The sequence below is a fragment of the Paramormyrops kingsleyae genome, chromosome 7 (assembly GCF_048594095.1).
Source record: "Paramormyrops kingsleyae isolate MSU_618 chromosome 7, PKINGS_0.4, whole genome shotgun sequence".
Taxonomy (NCBI): Eukaryota; Metazoa; Chordata; class Actinopteri; order Osteoglossiformes; family Mormyridae; genus Paramormyrops; species Paramormyrops kingsleyae.
Genome location: NC_132803.1, coordinates 24,149,919 through 24,162,844, shown reverse-complemented (window position 1 = coordinate 24,162,844; position 12,926 = coordinate 24,149,919). Strand labels below are relative to the sequence as shown.

Sequence of the window (12,926 nt, the reverse complement as noted above, 5' to 3'; positions counted from 1 at the left end):
CAATAGGTATCAAACCCACTGTTAGAGAACCAGATGCATTTTACATTCCAAAATGACATTCCCTGAAACTATCAAACGTTTCATGCCGAAATTACAGAAACAGAACGTTCTGAATAATTATCTCAGTTAAAGAATTCATACATGACCTCCAAATGTGTGCTTTGAAGTACTCCAATATGCTATGGCATTTAATAAATGTTTCAAATAGAGAATGTTTTCTAGGTGGAAAAATGAACAGGCCTAAAAAAATTATTAATACAGGAGAGTATAAAAAATAAAACTCGGGGAAACCGGATATATAAATGAAACGAAAAAAAATATGATATACAATTGCAAATGATTTTAAATAAAGATTACAGCTATGCGGCTTTATATGTCAAATTCTGAATGTGTGGATAAACATGTTCTTCTTCTGTCCCCCTAGTTGCACCATCCGTGCTGTAATCGTATTCGGCTGGCGGCGCAAAACACGCTGCCTTTCCGCAGCGGTTTCCGTCGCGCATCGCTTCGCCCCCGCGGGCCACCGGCACCAACGGCCAGGTATCGCGTACCGAGTCCAGCCGAAGCGATCACTGCGATCGCACTCGGTCCCCCCGGCTCGGCTGTCGCAGGTGCAAGGGGGAGGGGAGTGCCGGTAACCTCATCGGCTGCACGTCCGCCAATCGGCTGCGCCTAGCGCGTCATGTGACCAGGGCTACGCGCTAACCAGTGGGGGGAGAAGGAGAGCGAGAGAGGGTGAGTGAGTGTGAGATAGAGAGAGAGAGAGGGGGCTGCCTGACTGGAGGTAACGTTAAACGGGGACCGGAGTAGCTCGACCGAGGTAATTAAATACGTGTAATACTTCTGCCTTGCTGCTAAATGTGGTGAAATTTGGGGGAAACGAACGTGTTACACATCATTCCGGTGGCACTTTGTGAGGAAGTTGCTCTGTGGTGATGTTGTTTTTGTTATAAAAATGCTTTCAGTGGGAGGACAGCGGAGACTGAATAAGATAACCTCCGGTAACACTACGACAGGCTGTTAGCGGCGGCTAACGCACGCACGTATGTATGCATGGATGTATGTGTGTGTACAGTACGGTGACTGCCCTGCGAAAGTGTCACACGCGGGGGTATCTTCGTCATTCGTCCGGTGTGATGGTTGCTGTCACGACGAGGGATTTTTTTTATTGGTTTATTTTTTAAAAGCCCGCAGTCGTGGGAGCATCTCTGATGCGGGCTCCTACGGCAGACTTGAATTATTTATCAGGCGCTTGTACCGAGAGAAAAACCGCTGCATTTGGCAAGAATGCCAACATGAATCTGCGGGCGGGCGCCTTGGAAGAGGGGGTCGCCACGGTAGCGGGCCAGCAACTTTTGTCTAATTCTCTGTAACACTTATGTTTCTAAAGGTTTGCTTAAGTTTCCTGGAAGTTTTTTTTGTCTTTCTTTTGGACCGTCAATACATCAAGTGTCTCCGGTGGCCTTCTGCCATCCTGCGTTGCCTGTCCAAGTTGAGGGCGACCCGCACCGTCTTGTCCCCCTTCACAGCCCAGTTTCCCTGTAAAGAAAAGCCCACATGGACGAGCCTCTCAGCTCGCACTGCGCCGTATGCCCCATGCTGGCCGCGTTGTAATCGATGGGCGAGTATTAGCCCGTAAGTGCAGCCTGGAACAAAACTTCCCAACCGGCCGGATAGGCTCCATAGCCGCGGGGATCAGAGCTGGATTTGCTGTTGCTGTGCGAAGACTGTAAATAGCTCCGGTCTCATCTCCAAGTTCGGTGCCGCTGAACTTCTTAACCATCGCTGTTTACCGGGTAACCCGCCTTTAACTAGTTGTATAGAGTTCATACGCGTTTTTTTGGAAGGATACATGAGTGGGACAGAGCGACGGGTGACCCAATAAAACAGCGTGGGAAGCTTTGAAAGGGGTCTCCCGCTATCGCCACCTCCAAAGTGAAGAAGTCTTCCGTCATCATACATGACCTTCTTCCCATAAAACAGCGACTGGAGAAACTCGTTCCATCAAGTGTTCCGTGTCTGTTCAGTTTTCGGTTGTCGTTCGTAGTAATCTGAGTGATAGAGGAAGTGCCCGGCTCATCCGATGGTCTGCTTTCACGATCCCCGGCAGCAGGTGCTTCCTGCACTCCGTGCCCGTACAATAAACAGTGGGCACATTTTACGTTTGTCGTTTTTCTTCTCTGCTGTTATCTTGACTTTAGTAGACTTTACACCAAGCACTTTAATTCCGAAGCTGTTTATTGACTTGCTGCCGATTGAATAAAACGCACAGTGTTTGTGTGCATCTAGGTTTTGTTTATTCGAAATGAGTATGGGTGTGATATTTGTTAATGGCTGGTGTTTTCTATTTGAAACGTATTTTTGAAGGAAAAAAATAACTAATTATAGAACTGTTTGCGTTTATTGCATATCTGTAAGCCGGCGGATATTTTTTACTTCCTTTGACATCCAGCAGCATAACCAGGTCCTTAAACTTCACGAATATCTGGTTTGGCGGGGAGCGTGTTATGTTTTCCTTTGTTTTCTTTAAATAATAATCGTGGGTGCCATTAGTCATTTTTATGTCAAAATATGACGTGACCTAAATTTGTGCTTGTTTTATTTATAGGCGCAGTATTTAATTTCCCGAGTTTGATGTATCTGTTCGTGGTGCGTGCGTTGTAACAAAATGGCTTTGTGGGGGTAATGGGAAGAAATCAGGCAGCAATTAGTGCCATGCGATGTTTTAATGGGATAGTGTATGTATGTGTGCGCGCGTGGGGGGTTATAAGAGTTTGTACAGCAAGTGATCGATGTGTCACTTCACGGTAAGTTAAAGGAGACTGTTAATAGAAGAGGTCAAGTTTCTGTGGCTTACTGCTGTTTGGGTTGTCGCTTGTCCTTCTAAAGCATCTGCTATAGAGAATAATTCATGTTAGCATAGATTCCACAGGAACAGGTATAGCTGGATTTTGAGGCTTTTTCATTCCTTGTTCCATTTTAAGTTTAAATGCTTTCTGTATTATCTGATTGTCTCTGGGGCAGCATAGTGGCTCAGTCAGTAACCCTGTTACACACCCCTGTATTCAAGTCCTGGTCTGTGTACTCGCATGTTTGCCCTGTATTACATGTTTATTCTAGACATGCAATTATAGGTTAAATTGAGTCTATAAATTGCCTTTTTGTGTGTCATGTGACAGACTGGCATCCTATCTAGAGTGTGTCCCTGTCTTGTGCCCTATATGCTGCCAGAAATTGGCTCCATATCCCCCCTGCCACTCCTGTGACCCTGGCCAGGATGAGGAAGATGGAAGGATTATGGCTTCTGTTTTTTTCTGTAGTTATTTGGTGTGATTTGGATTCTGTTACAAACTGTTTTAACTCATAAGTGATCTGCTTGTTTGGTGCAGATGCGCAGGCAGATAAGTAGCTGTGTTGGTGCCAGTTTGTTCTCAACGTGTGTGTGTGTGTGTGTGTGTGTGTGTGTGTGTATATATATATATATATATATATAATATGTATGTCTGTGTGTGTATTTCATATGTGTGTCTGTGTAATATGTAATATAAAATATTTGTTTCAGAGCGTTCTGATTTCTTATAACAAATAAGTGAGTGCATGCCTCCCCATGCAGCTGCATTTAGGTTGGGATTCTTCATACTGTTTGAGTAGCAGGGAGTGACGGCGGTTACTGGGGAGGGAAGTGGGCACTTTGCATGACAAAGGGGCCCTTCTCTGTCTGCGCTGTTGTGAGAGTGAAAGGGATGGACGCTGGCCTGAGTCAGCAAGTTCCTCGCTGGCCACTCGTGCTCCTAAGGGGAAAAATATGCAAAGCAGGCCATGCTGACGGTGCCGCCAAAGTGAGAGGATGTGGATGGGAATGGGGAACCTGTCAGTGGAACTTTTCTGTTTGATGGGTTTATCCTGTACGGCAGTCACCCACAACGATTGTACACATGATATCTGAATGGCTTTTCATACAATGTCATTATTGTTTAAGTGAATGGAAATGGAACATAAGTCCAAAATATTGAGGAGTTGAAGGACTAGTTTTTATCTTCAACTGGAAATTGAGGATTGTTGATTTTGAGCTTGTTGTCTGGGATATTCATGTGTGTCATTGTAACATCTACAGAAATATAGCAGCAGCATATAAAAAGTTGAGTGTTTTTGCTTTTCTAACTAATCTTTTTTGCTTTTATGGACTTAGGCCATATATTGGTTTGGATTGAGGCCCCTGAACGGTAGTGCGTTGAATGGCCCTGAGAGGAGCCGATAGTCAGGCCCCTGATTGGAGGATGTGGTGGATGCGGGCTGGAGCAGGGAGTTGGTGTGAGGTGCTGAAGTGGAAAGGAGACCTATCTCCATAGCAGTCCAATGTGAGCCCTGCAATAGTTTGCATTAATTCAGGGGTTAACAGGATGATGATGATGTGAGCAGTATGACGTCAATAATATTTTGAGGAAATGGATATTAAACAGACATGGTTTTGACGTGGTAAAAAGGTGTGTTTTGTACATAAAAGTTTTTTTTGTAAATGTGAGAGGAAGTGACAGTGGTGAAATATACATAGCTAAATATTCAAGCTATACATGTCAAGAGCTCTGGCTATATAAATCTACACTCGGTTTGTTTATTCTATAGGACGGATACAGTGCCCCCCCCCCTGGTCCTTTGTAAAGCCTGGTGGCTTATATGTCACTTCTATGCTGTTATGTCAGGTGGGGACACAAAAGTAAAGCTGAATTTTAGTGTTCCTGGGGTGAAAAGACAGTAAAATTTACTTCAAGACTTACGTATTTGACTGTGTAATTGGAGTAGACTAAGCCTGCTAAGGGATTCAGGTTGTTTTTCCATTTTTGTACAATGGTTTATGCTTAACTTTTATTTATTCCTAAGTACCAAGCGTGCAGCACAAACAGAGTTTTAATTAAATGGTCCCTCCTTGCATTTCTGCAAACCTCCTGGCCCCAATGAAACGTGTGTAACGGACTTGCTGAAAGACAGGAGAAATATGGATAAGATGTAGGACACTTGGAGAATTTAATCATTTATGATACTTCCAGGAAAAATGCTTCACTAGCCAGAAATATTTTGGAATTTCATTCCTTTAGTAATTTGTGCTCCATTGTTTCTATAGTTTATTTTTGTCCTAAGGCTTTAAGTAGCCGATAGTCAGTAATACTTGGCTTCTGTAATTTTGAATCATTTTAAATGGATGCTTTTTGACCGCAAATTAGACCATTAAAAATACCTTAATGTTGTATTATGTAATAGGAACATTTTATTTACATTTGTTGACTGCTATACTTGTCAGGACTAGAGCAAATTTGCAAGTTTTGATTTTATTGAGTTTTAATTCTTTAAATACTTCCTAGCATTTCTGGAACCATCTGTGTTTTTGAGGTAACTGATGGAAAATTGTCATCAGTCATTTGTTACTATGAAAGGGTGGCTAGGTTTTGTTTCTGGGTTTTGTCTGGTGTGTGTGTGTGTGGATGTCACTGCTTTCCACTGCTTTCCACTGCTTTCAGGTGATATGGGTAGATGATCTACTCTTCTTTTTAGCAAATGCAGAATGCCTTAGCTATAGTCACCTGTCCATTCGCCAAGGACATGAAGAAGGATGGCCGGTCAGGTGGCATCTCGCCCCTCGGCATTTCTCCTTTGCTGCTTATGCCAAGATGCAATCCATATGGCACGGTGTTTAAGTGCACTCTGTAATGAGGCTGTCTCAGAGATGGCCCATGTATTTCAACATGCTGCTTGTCTGTCCAAGCCTAATTTGAATTCATGTTACAACTGTGTAGCACTCATGGTATTGGGCCGCGTTTTGAATCCAGTTTTGAAGGAGACGGAAGGTGGCGGATATAGGAACATTGACTTGCTGTTACTGGAAATGAAACTTGTGGGCGTGTTGTGGGCGGGGTCTCTGTGTCGCCCATCAGCGAATTACTCTCATCTTGCCAAAAAATAATTACATTAAAATGTACATTTTCTGCTGTTTCACTAATGCAGTTATTTTTTAATCAAGATAAAATTAGGTTGGGTTGGGTTGCCATCTTGGCTTTGCCTAATTGAATTCCATTTTAAAATTGCTTACTATGATATTGTGAAACACTTGTGTTAATTCGATTATTAGTCTGTCATTGTTGTGGCTTAATCTTGTAGCACTTGTTACACATTCACTGCTGTACTTTACCTTTTGGGAATAGCTCTGGGTAAGGTTACCTGCCAAGTGGATGATTGGCTAAATTAGTAGGAATTTTTAAATATTATAATGATATCAATTCATCCTCTGCTTATCATGGGTCTTAAATTTTGTTGGGGGAATTCCTTTATTTGCAGTTAACAAACGGAAAATGCATCCAGAGGAAGTAGCGTACACTTGTTTGTGAGAATAGGGGCTGTATCACAAAGCAAGTTTTGTTGATTAGCTAAATACCTTGTTGGATTTATGGAACCTCATTTTAAATAGACTTCATTCATTCACTTACATTTAGCCCAAACTACCTTAAGTCTCATAACTTATCCGGCTAAGCCAGAAATCTTGCTTTATGATACAGGACCCTGGTCTTTTGTTTGACAAAAATATTTCCACCCTTTGTGTTTTGTTTGTGTCAAGTGTGTTTTTCATCTGCAGGGAGTAGAATAAGTTCAAGCTGGAAATCCTCAGTATTTTTCTCATTATAATATCAAAACGTGCCATATGTTCCTGTCTTTTGATTTTTCACTGTGGCTTTATTGTGTGACTGACTCTTTCTGGCTTGTGATCCTTTTCTTTGCTGCAAATCCATGTTTATGAAAAGGTGAAGAGAAGTCAAGTTCAAGTTTGTCATGTGTACTTAGTACTGTGAGATGTTTACTTACATTACTCCTGCCAGTTGACAGAATGTTAACAAAGAATAACTGTAAATATCAGTATCATACAATAATGGCAACAGCAACACAAAGAAACACTGCACAATGATGGGAGATGACACAATAACAATACCACCACACAAACACGTGACAGATGAGAGCATTGGTGAGTTGTGTGGATGATTAGCAGTGTCATGATATCTGAGTTATCTGTTGAATTGCCATATGGCTTGCAGGTAGAAACTTTCTGAACCTTGTGGTTTGAGTTTCTGCATCTGTGCCATCTGCCAGGCAGGATGAGGGGAAAAAAGTGACTGCCCGTTTAATCAAAAGTTTATGGTGATTGGCTGCCTCACTTGATTTGTGTCTCAGTAAAATCATAGGTAGGTAGATGTACTTTTTTGATCCTGACTGGGAAATTCCTTAGATAACTTGGTAATAGGGCTGGGCAATATCATATTGATATTATATATCGCGTGCACAATAATAACCAGGGCTTCAGAAACATTTGGTTGGACGCCATCCTTTCAGTACTATACAGATGTTTACGTACGGCCACAATTTTAAAAGGCCCAGGAACATTTAGTAGGTCATCATTTTATTTGCTTAACTTGATTTGATTGTGAACAAACTAAGTAAAGAGAACTTTGAGATAGCCAGCTGTCCTTGCTGTTTTCATGGCTGTATTATATGTTACACTTTCTCAGGTCAAATATGAAAAGGCCCCACACTAATGTGTAAAGTTTGCATGCTTTGCTTTGGGAAAATATACCTAGATATTATTCCTTTGCTGACATGTCCACATCACACAGGGTTGTTTGATCAGCCTGTGAGCTTTTAAATACAGTATGTACTGCATTTTAATCATAAGGTTAGATTGTCCTTGTAAATATTATATACCTGGAATTTGCATATCAGCCAGTGATGTTGTTTTACCGACTGCCTAACACTTGATCCGTGAGTTCTCCCCGAATAAAGCTCTTCGACCATCGTTAAATGATTAATCACTGTTTACAGAGAGCAGTGGAATTGGCTTAATTACGGCTTTCTGCCATCAGTCGCAACATGTCAGGGTGCAAAGTTCCGGTCTAGCAGATACTGTATTTAATTTAAGATTCGGCGACTCGGATATCCCTGTCTGCTGTGCGAGAAAGACGAGCCCTTTGTTTGGCTCCCCCCCCACCCACCCCCGGGTGTTCCCTTAGAAAATGAACCAGTTAGCCCTCCAGCGCCTGATTGCTTGCTGCCGCTTGAGCCAGCAGAGTGACGAGGGGAAGCCGCCCGCTGCCTGAAATGACAGAATCGCATATTGACAAAGATGGGGAGGGGGTCAGCCAGCTGCAGTTTTTCTGCTTAAATCTGAATGGCACTAGAGATGGGAGTTATTGGTGTGAAGTTCCCTTAATGGGAACCCCCTGAATCATGGTGTGTGGGATTAAATGTAATACCAGGTTAACCTTGAGTTAACCCCCTACAGGTTGTGGCTGTGCGGCCACTGTATTTATTGCCATGGACTGTTTTGATCGAACACATTGTAGGGTTTTTTGGTTAAAGCTTGAAGTTGCAGACAAGCATTTTCAGAGTGTGTATCTGTGTATCTGCGTGTGTGTTTGTCTCCCAGTGCTGTGTGGAATTATAATGTCTTATGTGGCAGTGTGATAGATGAATTTACAGATCAGTGCGGCTGTGTCCCTGCAGCCTTGATCCAATCCTAAACCACAGAGCCAGAGTGCGGCAGATGGGTGGCCTGGGCAAGTTCCCGGAGCCCAAAGCCAGGTCTTCAAGGGTCCCTGCCAGCACAGCCAATGTCAATGTAGGCGTCTCGAGATGTTGGTCGTCCTCTGTCGTCCTTTGCTTTACTAGCATTTGGGTCGGCGGGCTAAGCCTCTGTGTCTGTGATTGAAAGGTCGTTGGTCCGAGCCTGTCCTCGGCAGAATAGTCGCATGTCCGTGGTCTCTTGAGTAAGGCCCTTAACCCCCAGCTGCATGTATGCTTCTGCAGGTGGCTGCCCTTCCCTGCCAAGCTTGCTCTCACCTGTCTGTGTCACGGACATCAAGATGGGTTAAGCGAAAACAGAATTTTCCCACGGGAATCAGTACAATGTCATTATTATTATTAATAATTAGTATTAAAAATGCTGAATGTTTTTGCTTGTTGGGGTGATGGTTAGATGAATTTGTGAATTTGTCGGGCGTATGAGGTGGGTCTGTGCTGGGCTAGACCTTGCTGTCTCCGTCCTGCTTTGCTCTGATTGGTAGTACCCTTTGTCTCTCCCGCCCACTCTCCCACTTAAAAAAGGTATAATTAAGGCAGTTTGTCTTGGGAGTGATATACACTACTGGAGTGCATTTGCTGCATTTATGACTAAGTGATTTGAGGACATTAATAGAGAGGCCGCGCGTCTCTCGCTAACGGGAATGTCAGACGCTGCTGTTTCACATTGCCGTTGTGCACAGACTCCATTAGCTGCTTTACAGCAGGCTTGTTTCATTGCCCCTTTCTTGTTGGTGTTCTCTCTTGGGGGTGGGGCTGCATGTTTCGGTTTGTTCCTGGGCTGATCCCCCACCCTGAGCCACGTTTTTTTTTTTTTTGTGAGAATCTGTCATCTCCGCCCCTCATTTGTCGCGCTTCCTCCCCCCTGAGGCCGTACTTGGTGCAGAGCTGGGTGAGCGGAGGCACGGGAAGCCTGAGTCGCGGTGATGTTTTGAGGCCAAGGAGAAGCCGGATGCTGGAGGACAGACGGCGTGCCAGACTGCAGCTCACCTGCGGGTTATTTCTGGAAGGGTGCATCTGCTTCCGTTCAGGGCTGAGCCCGCCTTCTCCACCTTCAGCTGCCTGACTGTCGGCTCGCGTGCGGCGTGGATTACCTGCCGGCTCTCCCTCCCGGAGGAAAAGCCTGGCCCTCTTTCTGGAGCATGTGGCCGACGGGGATCTTCACTGTGCCCGCTCAACGTCTTCTCCGTACTTATGAGGCTGCCCTCTGTCTGCAGGGCTGTTCAGTTCCTCTCGTCCCAGTCGTTCTTCCAGTCGCCCCACTCTGAATTCTCAGCACTTTGCGGTTCGGTGCTGGATTCCCCCATCTCCACCGGCATCCTCAGCTGGTCCTGTGCTATGGCTCCTGGCTGTTGGACCGGAGGCTGTTAAAAACATCGAATTAGGTTTCGAGTCCCAAGAGCAGGTGATGGATACTGCTTGCCGGTAGCACTTGGGGAGTCGAACCCGTGCACAAAGCCACGCTTGTGTGCTGCAGATCCAGAAGGAATGGAATGAATGAGGCTGGGGGGGGATGGTGAGGGGAATGGGGGGGGGGCAGGCCGGCCTTGTTCTGTTTGCTGCGTTACAGGCTTCTTGCTCAGTGGGCTCCCTGGGAATGCTCTGACCCAGTTTTGTCAGTTTAAAAATTAAAATTTTCCTTGCATATTCCTGATTGAGAGAGCCGCTCTCCCTTCACCCTGCTCCTGTCCCCCTGCTCCTCTGCAGAGCTCGAGGGCTGTTGTCAGGTTGGGGCTGATTGTATGTTTGGGCTGCAGCTGGGTCAGCAAACGTTCACCTTCCTGGCCTTTTATTCTTCGCGCCGCCCCCCCCCCCACCCCCTGTACTACCCTACCTGCTCCTCGAGTTGAGAGCTGGCAGCAGACACAGCTTTGTCCCAGGAGGTGATTCAGCCTCCTTTCTCGCAGAGACCTGAACTCTGCACTTGGGCAGCATGAGCACTGCACCAAAAAAAAGCAATAAGGTGGTTGAATTTTATTATTTCACTGGAATTATCTGGTAGCTATGGAAACAGCTATTTGAAACTGTAGGAAGGATACTGCCCACATGTTTTGAGACAGATGTCCCTCATGGTGTGCCTGTCCCACTCATGGCCAGCAGCAGTGTTAAGGACGTGATGTTCAGGCATAAATTCCCTGATGTGTCCGTCCTGTCTGCCTGTAGCCCTGATCGTTTCCTCGGCCTGACTGGTCAGTCTGGCATGCGCTGTTGTTCTTAAACTTGGTAGCATCGTTATGGTCTTAGCCGCATCCCTCCCTGATCTGTCACATAGTCGGTAGTGTTATTGTGCAAACAGTGAACATTAACCTGAAGCTTGCTGGTTTAAGTCCCATACCTTTGAGGTAGGATGTCAAATAGTTTATCCAAGGCATCTCTTACTTGGCTCTTCTGTGACCAGTGGCTATGTGGTATTTATGAAGTGAATGTTTGGACTGAGAGATGGTAGATTTCCAGACTGCCCCTTGGTAGAAGATGGCTACCTTTCATTCTCTTATGTCGCTTTTCCACTGCTAGCAAGAACCAAGCCACACTGCAAACTGGCGGTTCTCCATTGTAAAGTACCCAAGCCATACCTGAGCCGTACTGGCGCTGACATGGTCATCTGATTGGTCGAAATGCATAGAGATACCTGTGTTCTGTACATGGATATTCTGAAGGAAAAAGCGTACATTACTAATAATTATTACTAATATTGCATATCGCGATGTATTCCCGATCACTCAGAACTTTTCAGAAAATTTCTGAACTTTTTTTACTTAAAGTACTGAGCAGAACAGCTGACATAACATGCCGATATCTCACATACATGCTAGCAGGAGTTAGCACACAGTAAATCATGATGTACACCATATGAACAGCAGTTAAACACCTCTCCAGTTTTACGTTGCTGTTACTCTCTAAACCCAACACTGCCTTTACTGTGCCGACCCTTCTGCAGTTGAAAACCGAAGCGAGTCGGCACCTGTGACTAGTGTCTCTTCGTGGTACAGGCCAGTGGAGAAGCGCCATTAGATCAGACCACACTGTTTCTTTACGTTGATCATCTCCTCCAGGGTTCCGGGCCCGAGGTCTCAAACTACGCCAATCCAGCACTTCAGTTCGGTCTCATATGACAGTTTTTGGTGTACTAAAAGGAACTTGATTAAGTCAATTAGGGTATGTAAGACTGAAACATAAAGGTGCAATGTGTGTGCAATCTCCCAAATAAAATTAGGAGCCAAAGCACTTTCAGAAACCGACCGGCTGATAATTAGCTAATAATTGTACGGGTTATAAAGAGGTCTGCTTTTGCCTTTAAAATTGAGGCTTTTTCAACAGGGTTATTGACAGATGATGGTAAGTTTGGACACACCATTTGTGAGTAGGGAGAATAATTCCCTTTAGGGTTTATTTAAAAACAAACAAGCAAAAAAAGAGCAGCATGCTGGATAGGTAGGAATAGTACCTGATGATAGGTCCTCCAGAAGTATGTAGTGGGTTAAACTGGGGAGAGATGATGTGTGATATTTAGTTAAGGACTTCCTCCCTAAGGTGCTAACAGGAATCAGTTTTGTGTGCTGGTGGGCGTTGCGGTCAGGTGCTTCGAGTTTAAGCTGCCTGTTGGTGCTAATTTGGTGGCAGTAAGGACCTGCAAGATGACGTGCTTTTAGGAAAATGATACTTGGCAGAGACGCTTGGGAAAGCAGGCCTGGCCTAGTCTCGCTACAGGATATGCCGATTTTCACTGGCCTCTGGCTCTCAATCAGAGCTTTACTGAAACCCTTTGGACTGACACCTCACCCGGTGTTTCGGCTGTCTGTCGGCTCCTAATTAAAACGCATTCCCTCAAACCGGCAGCACTGTAGCTGTCACACACCCCTGAGTTGCTCACCCCTGGAGGCTCTCTCCTTATGTAATGAGTCCTCAACCCGGCTGAGCATAAGGAGCAGCGATGGAATCTAATTGTCTCGGGTCTCTCAGGTAGGAGACGCACTGTCCCCCGATCGGGGACAGAGAAGGCCGTTAAGAAGGGCAGCGCTTTTAAAGTTGAGGGCTGGCTGCTTGGCTGTCTGTGGCGCCGTTGAGTGTCTTTGGAGAGTGTGGCGTTCGATGCTGCCTGGATGATGAAACACGGGCCCCACCGCACCACAGCACGTTCTCGGCACCCGGAGCACTCACTCATTTTCACCTTTGAGCAAGATAAAATTAGCACATGCAGCTTCCTGCTGGGAGCGCTGGAGTGTTCGGTGTCTTTTTGTGCGCGTGCATGCTTGAGTGTGTGCGTGAACGTGTGTGTGCGTGAACGTGTGCGTGTGTGTGTGTGTGTGTGTGTG

General features: G+C 45.1%; 1 protein-coding gene across 16 annotated transcripts in view; it reads left to right on the top strand.

Moving 5' to 3' along the window:
* The first annotated feature begins 713 nt into the window (after nucleotides 1-713).
* strbp (spermatid perinuclear RNA binding protein) overlaps nucleotides 714-12,926 on the top strand; it is a 53,338-nt gene continuing 41,125 nt past the window's right edge. For 12 of the 16 annotated variants that reach the window (XM_023831834.2, XM_023831840.2, XM_072714573.1 and 9 more), the window contains exon 1: nucleotides 714-820. The gene's annotated coding sequence lies outside the window, so the exon portion shown is untranslated. Of the gene's footprint in view, nucleotides 821-965; nucleotides 1,044-1,776; nucleotides 1,797-2,686; nucleotides 2,808-12,926 lie in introns of those variants that run through there. The other 4 variants (XM_023831826.2, XM_023831827.2, XM_023831828.2 and 1 more) reach the window with 4 other exon arrangements.